Source organism: Amblyraja radiata, chromosome 35, assembly GCF_010909765.2.
Source record: "Amblyraja radiata isolate CabotCenter1 chromosome 35, sAmbRad1.1.pri, whole genome shotgun sequence".
In the NCBI taxonomy this organism is placed as follows: Eukaryota; Metazoa; Chordata; class Chondrichthyes; order Rajiformes; family Rajidae; genus Amblyraja; species Amblyraja radiata.
The window spans coordinates 14,642,954-14,657,278 of NC_045990.1; positions in this window are offsets into that span (position 1 = coordinate 14,642,954).

Below are 14,325 nucleotides of genomic sequence, written 5' to 3' on the forward strand. Positions count from 1 at the left end.
GAATTACTCCGGCTATTTTGACTACCTTCGATTTTTCCAGCATCTGCAGTTCTTTCTTAAACAAAGAACTGAAAATACTGGTTTATACCAAAGATAGACATAAAGTGCTGGAGTAGCTCATCAGGTCAGGCAGCATCTCTGGAGAACGTGGATAGGTGACGTTTCGGGTCGGGACCCTTCTTCAGACTGATCCCAATCATTCAAACCAAAACATTTACTTGTCAGTCTCACCCCATCAAAGATATTCCCTTCATTCCTCTCACCCCTCTGCCCGATTTCTTGGCGACTAACTTGGTTTCCGCCTCTCCCCAGCTCTGAAGCTGGCCCCGAAACTTGAAGTGTGTAGGAAGGAACTGTAGATTCTGATTTAAACCGTAGATAGGCACAAAATGCTGGGGTAACTCAGCGGGACAGGCAGCATCTCTGGAGAAAAGGAATAGGTGACGTTTCTGGTCGAGACCCATCTTCAGACCCTGAAGCATGATCTCTGTTTCTCTCTCCATGGAGTCTGCCTGACCTGCTGTGTGTTTCCACCATGTCATAGAGTGATACAGCATGGAAACAGGCCCTTCGGCCCAACGCCCATACCGACCAATATGTCCCATCTACACTAGTCCCACTTGTCCCACATATCCCTCCAAACCCGTCCTATCCATGTACCTGTCCAAATGTTTCTTAAACGTTGCCATAGTCCCTGCCTCTGGCAGCTTGTTTCACACACACACCACCCTTTGTGTGAAAAAGTTAACCCCTCAGGTTCCTATTAAATCTTTTCCCCCCTCACCTTAAACCCATGTCCTCTGGTCCTCGATTCACCTACTCTGGGCAAGAGACTCTGTGCATCTATCCAATCTATTCCTCTCATGATTTTATACACCTCTATAAGATCACCCCTCATCCTCCTGCACTTCAAAGAATAGAGTCCCAGCCTGCTCAACCTCTCCCTATAGCTCACACCCTCTAGTCCTAGCAACACCCTTGTAAATCTTCACTGCGCCATTTCCAGCTTGACAACATTGTTCCTGTAACACGGTGACCAGAACTGAACACAGCACTCTAAATGCGGCCTCACCAATGTCTTGTACAACTGCAATATGACCTCCCAACTTCCATGCTCAATGCCCTGATGCATAAAGGCCAATGAACCAAAAGGCTTTTTGACCACCCTATCTACTTGTGACGCCACTTTCAAGGAACTATGTACCAGTAGCACGCCTGTCAAACAGTCTGAAGAAGGGTCTCGACCCGAAACGTCACCCATTCCTTCTCTCCAGAGATGCTGCCTGTCCCGCTGAGTTACTCCAGCATTTTGTGTCTACCTGCACTACCAGTCCCCCCTGCTCTACACCCTCCCCAGATCCCCACTGTTCACTGTGCAGCTTCTGCCCATGTTAGTGCTCTGGGTTTGTGCTGGAATTTAGTTTTTAACTGTGGTCAGATCAAGAACTTCAGCATCACCAGTCAACCAAAACATCGTCACTTATTGAGCGAGTTACCTCAGTGATAACAACTTGAAGCTCTGTGGATGGTACACACTCCAACGAAAGAGGTGACGGGTGCTTTCCGACGACGACGTCTTCTCGTTACTTCTGCGGTGGGGTGGGAGTGCAGCTTCTAGATGCTTCTAGAATGATCGAGAAGCGGCACAAGTGTGATGGGACGATATCTGTCGAGCAAGACTGCTCTGCTGTGGAATGGTTGGAGATTCGTTCAGGTCTTGCTAGCAAAGCAGAAGTGGGCGAGAACGTTAATCTAATGAATGCGTCAAGCGATAAAAGAAAGGTTACTCCAGCATTGGTAGTATTAATGTGACCAAGACCCTTCTTCAGACTTGTGGCTTGCGATCACTCACTTCTCTTTTCTTCGTAAATCAGATTACAATCGCACTTCTGAGTTACTCCAGCATTTGTGTCTGCCTCTGAGGATGAAAAACTATTGACAAGAGTCAGTCAGTGAGGGCAGTGGAGGAAGGAACTGCAGATGCTGGTTTACACCGAAGATAGACACAAAATGCTGGATTAACTCAGCGGGACAGGCAGCATCTCTGGAGAGAAGGAATGGGTGACGTTTCGGGTCTTTCTACCTGTATTTCCCTGTATCTACCTCCAAACCTTTCCCAACCATGCAGTTGGGGGCTAACGGAATCAAGGGATTATGGGGAGAAGGCAGGCACAGGTTACTGATTGTGAATGATTAGCCATGATCACAATGAATGGCAGTGCTGGCTCGAAGGGCCGAATGGCCTCGTCCTGCACCCATTTCCATGTTTCTAAATGTTGTTACTGTATCTGCCTTAACCACTGTATCTCCTCTGGCAGTTTGTTCCACCCACTACACTTTAACCTGCTCGATTGTAATCACGTATGGTCTTTCCGCTGACTGGATAGCACCTAACAAAAGCTTTTCACTGTACCTCGGTACACGTGACAATAAACTAAACAGAACTGGGAACGTGTAGTAAGGAACGATGAAAAATAAAAGTTATTAATGTTTTTAAAATGTTGAGATTCTCTCTCCTGTCAATCACGCCATGAAGCCATGCCCCTTCTGGTGGGAGGGACTATAAAACCCAGAAGTGTGGGCATGGCTCAGCCTCTGCAAGATGGAGGAGGGAGAGGTCACGACTCGCTGTCTTTAGTGGCCCTGCACCCTGCTTGAAATGGAATTTCAAGGAATAGCCGTGAGTCAACTGCCAGTCCACCAGCCGCGAGTAAGTGAGCTGCCAGCACAACAGGCTTGAGTGACTGAGCCGACAGCCCAAGAATCCATTTCGGCCCACAATGTCCATACTAGCCCTCTGGAAACCAGTCCCTTCAGCCCACATCTCCCATACTAGCGCTCCAGAAAGCCCCCTCCCTCCCCACTGACCACCAATATTGGAATTGGTGGAGAGGTGGAATATTGCGTTGGGGGACCAGCCTTCCCGTGTGATGCTGGGAGCCAATGAGTCCCACTTAGTCTAGTATTATATAAAAATAATATGATGAATATAATTGTGAGTGTTTTTTTAATGACACTCGCAGAGTTCCTGCTCCTGAACCAGCCTAATTAATGGATGAGGGCTGTTCTTGCTCCCTTTACTGAACCCCACTGACCGCCAGTGTGCAGGGTGGGGGTCACGGCCATAGTGAGACTGGGGCAGTTCCAGGCTGGGGGACAGTCCTGCAAGGCATCTTCCAGTCGCTGTACTAGGGAATTTAATGAGACTTCAGCAGAGGTCCCAGGTTTTAAGGGCTCATGAACCTGCCTAATTAAAGGGTCAGGACAGATCCTCTGGATTCCCCCATTTACTGAACCCCACTGACTGCCATAGTGGGGAGAATGGGGGTAACGGCCATAGTGGGACTGGGGCAGAGCCAGGCTGGGTGACAGACCTGTAAGAGACCTGTCTTATTTCCAATGTAAATGTCACATCCTGACCAAGAATCGAATGCTCTGATGTTTACTTGATTAGTATTCATTTTAAGCTACAATTAGCCTATATTTATGTTAGAGGACCCCCCCCCCCCCGATGATGCCTTTGCAAATTAGGGCTATTACCTTATATTATAGGGCACCACCCAATCAGAATTAATAGGTTGATGCCGGTGTCTGCCTTGATGTCCCTGAAATCCTCTCCTGTCTGGAGATCTTCTCCTGTACAACGCATAAGAATTATGTCGACACCTTGTGCTCTCGAAAAATGGCTTTGAGAATCTCTTACTGCATTTTCCATCATTCCAACATGGAGAGGGGTGGTTGCAGAACGGTCCACGAATCATGTGCTTGAGTACCAATTCATGCAGCTCAGGATATACTTGTGGGTCTGGTATTTCAGCGTGCATAAATCTGTCAAATGTCTTGGGCTTGGCTTACTCGCATTGTCAAGCCACATCAATACAATACCATTTACCATTTATTTGTCATTTGAACCTCACATGAGGTTCAAACGAAATTTGGTTTCTTCAGTCATACAAGAAAAGAACCAAGACACACACCAACACAATTTACACAAACATCCATCACAGTGAATCTCCTCCTCACTGTGATGGAAGACAAAGTCATGTCTCTCCCCTGCTCTCCATTCTTCTCCCGATGTCAAAGTCAAAGCCCCCGGCGGGCGCCAGCAAGTCCGCGGCCATTTAAAGTCGCGCCGGGTGATGTAAGGCCCTGCTCCGGGTCTTGATGTTGGAGCCCCCGGCGGGCGCTAGCATGTCCCGCGGCCGTTTAAGCCGCACCAGGCGATGTAAGGCCCCGCTCCAGGTCACTTTCAACCCCACAATTCGGGCGGGAGAAGTCGCCGTTGCCGGTGCCCCACAAAGCGGTCTCCCACTGGGGACCCACGAGCTCCCGGTGTCAACATCCACCGGAGTCGGGTCGCAGCCGCGCGCCACCGCAGCTGTCCACGCTCCGAACTCTCCACGCTCCGAAGCCGGCCAGCTCCACGATGGTAGGTCCACATCTCCGCCGGCTCCGTGACTTGAGCCCCCAGGTCGTTCCGGTTTGAGGCCGCTCCACGGTGCTAGGCCCCAACGGCAACGGAGACCCGACAGGGAAAAGGACGGGTCCCCGTGCAGGATAGAGATTTAAACGTTTCCCCCGCCCCCCACACATATACATTTAAAAGCCCACTACAAACTATACCCTCAACGGGACAAAAAATAAAAAAAGACAGACAGACTGCAGAGGCCGCTGCGACGTTGGTCGCGCCGCCCACCCATCAGACAGTGCAAATGAGGCAGACCTCTCTTCTGATATTCCACAGTCAAGGCAAAAGCTATACAGTTGCCAAAGAGGCCATGTAGTCCAGTGAGGTACTTGATGAGGTCCTTTTCAGATCAAATACTCTTGCAATAATGTCTGGTCTATCACACGGCTGCTGATTGTGAAAGAGGCACTGTCACATCTTGCTCCACTTCAGTTTGCAAGTCATCGTAATGAAGAATGAAGCATTGTCATACTTCCGAACGTACATCATGGCATCCTGGCATCGTTCCATCATGTATCTCAGTCCATCATCAAATGTTGAGGGGAGGACGATGCACTTTCCGATGTTTTCCAAATCATCATTATCGCTTATTACATCCATAAGGCCTCTGTAATTTGTTGATCTCGACGATGCTTGATTCATGCGAATATAATTGAGCCTATCAGGCTAAATCTTAACTGCCATATCAACAACATATTGTTGAAAGAGTCATCCTCCTCTGTGGTTTAATTCATTATCATGATTCATGATCCTATAGGCATAATATCACATTGCTGTCAATATCTTGTGCTTACTCATTTGGAGTTGGTGATGCCATCCATCATCTCCAAGTGGAAATAAAAGTACGTATTGAAAACTATCATATGACCTATGGTTTTCAGGCATCCTCCTCCTTCTTTCAAGACAATGTGCCAAGATATTGCCTGAGGGTCATCATGGTTTGGCATTACAACTGCAACTTCATTGGCAATTTGTGCGAAGCTGGCTGACGACCTGGATGAATGGCGATTGATGCCTCTGGTAAACCTCAAATTCTTTCCTTCGCTATTTTAAGTATTTCAATGTAATTGTTTTGTCTTAGCAAGGTTTCAAGTATTGCAACAATTTCCCTTTGAATACCAGCATTTTGCAGTATACCCATTCGCAATTCAATGCTATCTTGGGGGTCCATAAAATAGATCTGCAAGAAACGACTATGCTGGTGTAGTTCAGGCATCAACAGGCCAAGGTAATGATGAATCTGGCCATGAATGATCACGGAAGGATTCCATCCAGGTGGCACCACTTCCTTGGCACCAAATGATGTCTGTAGAAAGAGACAGTTAAATTGTCAATTATTCTCTCTGAACTCGTTTGCTTGTGGCGTGTCAAATGTATACAGTCTCAGGCAGTGACCGCAGAGGAGCAATGTTCACCTGACCCTTCATGCAGCAAAAGTTGGCATTTTCTCCAGAGAAACGGTACGCACGACACCGAGGGCAAACATTGCTCATTTCGCCAACATCAGCAGAAAGATTTCTCCTTGTGAGTTGTACATTTCATCTTGTTGTTGCTCTGGCCCAGTGTTCAGCCAATCTTCTAGTTCTTTCAACTCCCATTTCTTTATCCCTTCTTCTTTGCATCATTTCTCGTTGATCCTCAAGAAATTCAGTTGCTTCTTGTTGCGTCTCTTCATCCCTTATTTTTTGCGTTCTTTCTCGATCTTCCTTGAGACGTTCAGTTCTTTCTTGTGGCAACTCTTGTTCCCTTTTTTGTGTTCTTTCTCGTTGATACTCGAGATATTCACATCTTTTTTTGTTGCGACTCTTCACCGCTACTGCGTTGCGTTCTTTCTCGTTGATCTGCAAGACATTGAGTTGTCTCTAGTTGCGTTTCTTGTTCCCTTCTGTTCTTTGCTGCTTCTCGATGTCCATTTGCGTTGTTCCTTGACCATCCTCCAGCTCTTTATCTCCCTCTTCTTGGCATTATGTTGAAAAAGCAGCCTATACACAATTCCTGAGTAAGCACTGCCCAAGCAGCTGTGGCTAGCCTGCAGTCCATCTGTATTGCTTCTTTTTGTCTTGTTAGATGTATGTTTTAGTTTATTTTTAGTTGTGTATATGTTGGGTGTGGGGTGGAGGGGAAACTTTTTTTAAATCTCTTCCTTCAACGGGGGCGCAACCTTTTCCTTGCCTTATCTCCATTTGCACTGAGGCCCAACATCATGGAGCTGGAGTTGACCTTGGGGGCTCTGGTCGTAGAGCCTGTGGTCTTACCATCATAGAGGTGGCTGACTTCAGAGGTTGTGGTGGCACTGTGGCTGCAGCCCAACTTCGGAGCTTCGGAGGTTTCGGCCGAGAGCCCTGTGGTATGTAATATCGGGAGCTCGCAGGTCCCTGGTTGGTGGCCGATTTTCGTGAGCTCCCGCAAAAGCAGCTTCATCCGCCCCAAATTGTGGGGTTTGAATTGGCTCGTTCGCGGGGCCTTTCATCGCCTGGCATGGGTAGAAATCGGCCGTGGCATCTTCCATGGCCCGGCGGGGGCTTCAACATCGAGAGCCTCGATCAGCTCAATGCAGCAGTTTGACTGACTGATCGCGGGGGAAGAATCAGGAAAGTGATAAGACGTTTTGCCTTCCATCGGAGTGAGGAGATGCCTTGATATTCACTGTGATACAGAGCTGTGTTAAATTGTGCTTATTGTGTGTTTGATTGCATTTTACGGTCTGGACTGCATGGTAAAATCATTCCACTGTACCAATTGGTGCATGTGACAAATAAAATTGAACTTGAACTTGAATTAACCACCATCGGTCTCATTTCCCCCAGCAGGGGGGCGATAAGCGGAGGCTTTGTGAAGGGGGGTGGGCTTGAGACAGAGGCTGTCGGGGGGGGGGGGGGGGGGGCAGCTTGAAGTGGAGCTATCGGGGCAGGGAGCATGCTGGAGCCGAAGGAGGGGATGGGGGAAGGGGGTGGGAGGAGGAGGGGGGAGTCAAGTGGGGGCGCTGTTTTATTTATTTTTTACTTTTAAACGTCAATATCTTACAAAATATACCATCAATTTGAATGTGACTCATTTCATTTACATCACAGTACAATGTGAGTAAGGTGGGCCAAAATGGTAGCGCTATCCTTTTCCGTTTTTGAGCAAATTGAGGTAAATAAAAACAAAAAACAAAAAACAAACAAGATGACAGTTTCAGTAATATAGATATCTATGGCAAATGTTGTTATCTACTTTGCATATATTTAGCTAGCTTACTTTCAATCCATCACGCTTCCCAATCCTCTAGCTTCCCACTCATCTTTGCCATATTATATGCCTTCTCCTTTGCATTTATGTTTTCTTTGACTTCCTTTACTAGCAGCGATCGCTTCATTCTCCCTTTAATATGTTTCTTCCTCTTTGGGATGGATATATGCTGCATCTTCCAAATTTCTTCAGAAACCCCTGTAATTGCTGATCCACCGTCATCCCTGCGAGGGTTCCTTTCAAGCAATTTTAACCATATCCTCGCTCATAGTTCCATAGTTACCTTTCCTCAACAGTAACACCGACACGTCCTATTCTAGCGTCTCCATTTCAACCTGCAGGTTGACATCTATCAATCCCCGATTACTGCCTCTTGGTGGTTCCTTCACCTGAACTATAAATCCAGAGTTGCCTTTTCCCTACTGTGCACGACCACGAGCTGCTCCAGGAAGCCATAACAAAAAAAAACACTTCAATTTATCAAAAGCAAGTCCCACGGGCAATTACTCCAGTCACCCTACCATCTGAAATATCTTGTTCACCAGCCTGAGTGTACTTTTCACCATTAACATTGCAAACAACATTCAACATTCAACAAAGTTTATTGTCATGTGTCCCAGATAGGACAATGAAATTCTTGCTTTGCTTCAGCACAACAGAACATAGTAGGCATGAATACAGAACAGATCAGTGTGTCCATATACCATTATAAATAAAACAGATAAAGTGCGTAAATCTGTAATAATCGTGCAATCCGTAAATCACAGCTCCCATTATCTATCTAAATCCAAATTTCCTATGCATTTAAAGACAAGCAAAGGCTCCGACACTAATCCTTGTCTTATACCACTGACTACTGTCTTCATGTCACTAAAACAACACTCCCCGTGAAGACCAACTTTTTCTATTGAATTGTGCAGCATTTGCTGGTGAATTTGTAGATGACATCAAAATAGTTTTTTCAACGGTGGAGGCTGATAGATGTCAAGACAAAACCTGTTTCAGGGAGTTAATAGGGGACAGGTTTCCCCATTGCAGTGGGGCTGATTACAAAGGGCATGGAGTCAGATATGGGCGAAGGTGGAGAAACTGTTGAAACCGCCACATGGAGTACTTGTAACTTTGTCAAAGATTGATTGCACCACCGATGGGCTGAAGTGCACGGTCTTGCACGCCATACTGAATTGCATTGAGGAGGATGTAGGAAACATGTCTGCCGTTTGTGTTGTTGATACAGGCGTGGCAGTGAGTACACCATGGTAGTGGATTTAAGTCGTACCTCACTCATCTATTTAGCACCCATTTTTTGGTCCCTTGGGGGTTCCCCCAGGTCTACACGCAGCGGGTGGTATCCAGCAGACTCCCAATTCCGTTCATTTCAGGTGGCCCCCTACACACTCCCATAGTCAGACATTGGTACCTAGTTCATATAACCTAATGTCTCTGGGCTGAAGATCTAACGCAAAACCTGCGAACATCAGCCCTCTGAACAGGACCAGTTCTCGGCAATGACACTATGTTCCCGGTGAATGCCGAAGCAGCCTGGCAGAGCACACGGCTGCTGATGAGACTCTAATATTACTGTCCTCAGTCATCCGGCGTGCTGGCCGGATAAACGACAGAGTACCCCATTTGCGTTTCGACAATACTACATAGTTCGCGACGAACTAGTACTACAGGACGGGATTATAATCAAGGGTCACAAAGCAGTTACCCCAGCTGTTCTTGGGGGCAAGTACTTCGATGCCATCCTCAGGGGCCACCCCGGTGTGGAAGAAGCCTTACAACAAGGGCAGAACATGTTTTACTGGCCTGGTATGACCAAGTATATACGCGAAAAAATCAGTCTGCGCTATCTGCAACAGCCTAGCACCACACCAACAGAAATGACTGGACCCATTCAAGACCACTGCCATCACCGAGATGCCAATTCCCACTGATGTTACCAGTTTACCGAGATTCCTGGGAATGGTCAACTACCTGGGAAATTCATTCCCAACCTCAGCGATATATCCTGCCCCTTTCTGGGAATTTGATACATAGATACATAGAAAATAGGTGCAGGAGTAGGCCATTCGGTCATTCGAGCCTGCACCGCCATTCAATGTGATCATGGCTGATCATCCAACTCAGTATCCCGTACCTGCCTTCTCTCCATACCCCCTGATCCCTTTAGCCACCAGGGCCACATCTAACTCCCTCTTAAATATAGCCAATGAACTGGCCTCAACTACCCTCTGTGGCAGAGAGTTCCAGAGATTCACCACTCTCTGTGTGAAAAATGTTTTTCTTATCTAGGTCTCAAAGGATTTCCCCCCTTATCCTTAAGTTGTGACCCCTTGTCCTGGACTTCCCCAACATCGGGAACAATCTTCCTGCATCTAGCCTGTCCAACCCCTTAAGAATTTTGTAAATTTCTATAAGATCCCCCCTCAATCTCCTAAATTCTAGCGAGTATAAGCCGAGTCTATCCAGTCTTTCTTCATATGAAAGTCCTGACATCCCAGGAATCAGTCTGGTGAACCTTCTCTGTACTCCCTCTATGGCAATAATGTCCTTCCTCAGATTTGGAGACCAAAACTGTACGCAATACTCCAGGTGTGGCCTCACCAAGACCCTGTACAGCTGCAGTAGAACCTCTCTGCTCCTATACTCAAATCCCTTTGCTATGAATTGACCCACAAAGACACTGCGTGGTCCTGGTACCCACAGCACCAAAGAGGATTTGAAATCCTCAAGTTGCAACTGGCCAATTCTCCAACCCTGGCCTACATTGCTTTAAAATTGCCAGTGACACTCACCTGTGATATTTCCCAGTATGACTTGGCGCTGCTTGCCTGCAGACCTCCACTGATGGCGACTACAGGCCTGTTGCTTACACCTCGAATTGGAGGCGTGGGTTTGAATCCCGCTTCAATTCAATTTCAATTCAATTCAATTCAATTCAGTTTTGTCATATGAAGATTAACACAGGGTCAACGGTACAAAGAAATGTGTTTGACAAGACAACGGGTCACCTCAGCAATAATATTACAAGAATAAAATAAGTTAAAAACGACTTTGGTAAAGTAAAAAGACTATAATAAAATAATCAACATATATGATGTGAAATGTGTTCATGAGTTCCTTCCTATAAGTTGGCGGCGCGACTCACCCATTGCAGCGGCCCCTACAGCCTGTCTGTCTTTTTTTTATTTTTTATCTAGTTAAATGTAGTGTTGGTGTTTTTTAATACTGGTTTTAAATGTGTATATGTGGGGGGTGGGGAGGGGGAAACTGTTTAAAATCTCTTCCCTGTCCGGGAGACCCGACCTTTTCCCTGTCGGGTCTCCATTGTCGTTGGGGCCTAGCACCGTGGAGCGGCCTCCAGCCTGAACGACCCGGGAGCTCGGGAGACTGCGGAGCTGCGGACTACTCACCATCGTGGGGCTGGCCGGCCTCGGAAGCGTGGGGAGCGGTGGTGACTCGCTGCTGCGACTCGACTCCTAGGGCTCGGAGGCTCCAGCAACGCAGCCGCAGGTCCGGTGGACTGGGACATCGGGAGCTCACGGGTCCGGGGGGAGAGAGAGACCGCTTCCCGGAGCTCCCACAACGCGACTTCTCCAGCCCGTGTCGCGGGGTTGGAACGACCCGGAGCGGGGACGTACATCGCCCGGCACGGCTTCATGGCCGTGGGACATTCCAGCGCCCGCCGGGGGCTCCAACTTTGTGACATTTGGACCGGGAGCGGGGCCGTAAATCGCCCGGCACGGCCTAAAATGGCCGTGGGACTTATCATCGCCCGCCTGGGGCTTCGTCATCGGGAGAGTCATGGAGAACAGGTGAGAGAAAAGACTTTGCCTTCCATCACAGTGGACCCACAGTGATGGATGTTTGTGTGAACTAAATTGTGTGTATGTCTAGGAATTGTCTTTGTTTGTATGGCTGTGGAAACAGCATTTCGTTTGAGCCTCACTGAGGCTCAAATGACAATAAATTGTATTGTATTGTATTGTATTGTATTGTAGTTCAGAAGCCTGATGGCCTGATGGGGTAAAAACTGTTCTTAAGCCTGGTTTTAATTAGCGAATGCAAAGTCCTTTAGCCAAGCAGTTGCCTCTTGATCTGCTGTATGAAGGGTGACAAGTCCTCCTTTGAGTCTTTGTTGAGGGCATGCTTCAATGATGTGTTGCATTGTTTGCTGCTCTCCACAAGCACACCGTGGGGTTGGGCTGCTGTCCCATTTGTGAAGGCTGGCCAAGCAGGGGCCATGTCCAGTCCTGAATCTATTCAGCGTCGTCCACTGCTTCCTTGGGAGATTGGTGCCAGGGACCGGTAGGGTGGGATCTGACACCAGATGTTTATTTGGGACGTCCTTGGACTCCCATTCCCTTTTCCAAGCTGATTGGATGGTGAAATCAGCTGGTGGTGGGTTCTTCCAAATTGGTCGTCTAGATGGAAGTCGAGCAGTGGGTGGGTTGAAGATGTCCATGTGAATTGGCAGGTGAGGGGAGTTTTTGGTCTTTTGGAGCATCCTTTGAGTGAGGACTACTCGCCGGATGTGTGGAGGGGCTATGTTGGATAGGACAGGGAGCCAGGGGAGTGGTGTTGAGCGGATTGTTCCTGTGATGATCCTCATTGTTGAGTTCAATTGGGTGTCCACATGGTGTGTGTGGGATGACCTGGACCAAACAGGGGCACAATATTCGGCTGAAGAAAATGCAAGGGCTAGTGCTGAAATGCGCAGTGTGGGGGCTGCTGCCCCCCACTTTGAGCCAGCAAGCTTACTGAGGAGATTGTTTCTGGACTTCACCTTAGCTGCTGTTCTTTTAAGATGTTCCTTGAAGGATAGGGTCCTGTCAAGGGTCACTCCGAGGTAGGTTGGAGTGGGGGCATACTTCAGTTTGGTCCTGCTCAGATAGATGTTTGGTTCTCTTGTGGCTTCTGCATTATGGAGGTGGAACACACTGGAGACCGTTTTTGCTGGGCTTGGTTTTAGGCGCCAGGTTTTGCAGTACTCGTCCAGTTTAGCAAGGTCTTCATTGAGCACCTGTTCCAATGTACCAAAATCTGGTGCTTGGAAGGCCAAAGAGATGTCATCTGCATAGATGAATTTGCGGGATTTGGTGGTGGGTAGGTCATTTGTGTAAAGGTTGAACAAGGTTGGGGCTAAAAACTGACCCTTGCGGGAGCCCATTCTTCTGCGTTCTCCTTGCACTCTTGTTCTGTCCAAGGTGAACTCTGAACCTGCGGTTGGAGAGCAGAGATTTGATGGTTTCTGATGCCCAGGCAGGGAGTGCTTTGGTGAGTTTTAGGTGGAGGCCTTTGTGCCACACAGTGTCATAGGCTGCGGTGAGATCAAGGAACACTGCCCCGGTCTTCAGTTTGTTCTCGAAGCCGTTTTCAATGCAGGTGGTTAGGGCCAGAACTTGTTCTCCTGTGCTGCGGTCCTTGCGGAAACCTGCCTGATCCACACTGAGAATCTCTTCTACTCCTGGAGATATACGTTGTAGTATAAGGCGTTCTAAGATTTTGAGTGTGACGCAGAGTAGAGAGATTGGGCGGTTGCTTGCTGGTAGTTTTTCGTCTTTGCCAGGTTTTGGTATAGCAATGACTTTTGCTGTCCGCCATATCTTTGGGATGGAGTTAGTCTGTATGGCCCTAGTGTAGAGTTGGGTCAGCCAGGTTAGAGCTCGGGGGCCCAGGTGTTTCATGAACTCTGGAGAGATGTTATCATAACCTGCTGCCTTTCCACATTTCAGGCCCTGCAGGACCTTCTCCAGTTCAGCCACCTCGAAGGGCTCAGGGTTTCTTTCCTTTCCAGGTGTTCGTCGAAGCGTCCTTAGCTCTGTTGCGACAGCTCTTCTGGTGGACTTGTCTTGGGGTGCTTTTGCAATATTCAGTAGGTGGGATGCAACCTGGTTGGGTGTGACAGAAGGTCGGCTTTGGGTAGGGGGTTTCTGTGCAGCTCCTAGGCGGCGGATGAGGCTCCAGCATTTTCTGCTAGAGTGGGTGAAGTTTAGCTCTGCTACTGTCTCCTCCCATTTCCTTTGCCGAGCTGAAGATAGTGATTCAATGAGATGTTCTGCTATCTCAGGGTCCCCTGATGTTTTGTAGGTTTGTAGGAGGGCAGCGCTTTCTCCATCCAGGCATGGGACGTAGAGGGGACGGTAGCCTCTTGGAATTGTTTTGTGGGCGGCTTTATAGATGGCGCTGCAGAAACGGTTGTATGCTTCATCTACAGTGATGGTGTGGAGTGGGATGGTAACAACACTCTGGTCTAGAGTTTCACTGTATTTCTTCCAGTTGGCTTTGCGGAAATTCCAGCGCATCTTTCTTGGACTGTTTATGACTGGGAGGTGTAGGCCGATGTGTATGAGTGAGGGGCGGTGTTGACTGTGGGGGAAATCTTCCAGGATGAGGGTCTGTGCAGGGTAATGGGCTCCATTCAAAGAGCTGACCCAGCACAGGTCAGGAGAGTAGTCCTTGTTCCACCTGGCAGAGTAGAATGTTCCTCTTTGTTTTGGGTCGTGTATGAGAGCAAGGTCATTTCTGGATGCCCAGTCTGAAAGTGCCTCCCCATCATGATCCGCTGCTGGGTAACCCCAGTCAGGGTGGTGGCTGTTAAAGTCTCCCACATAGATGGC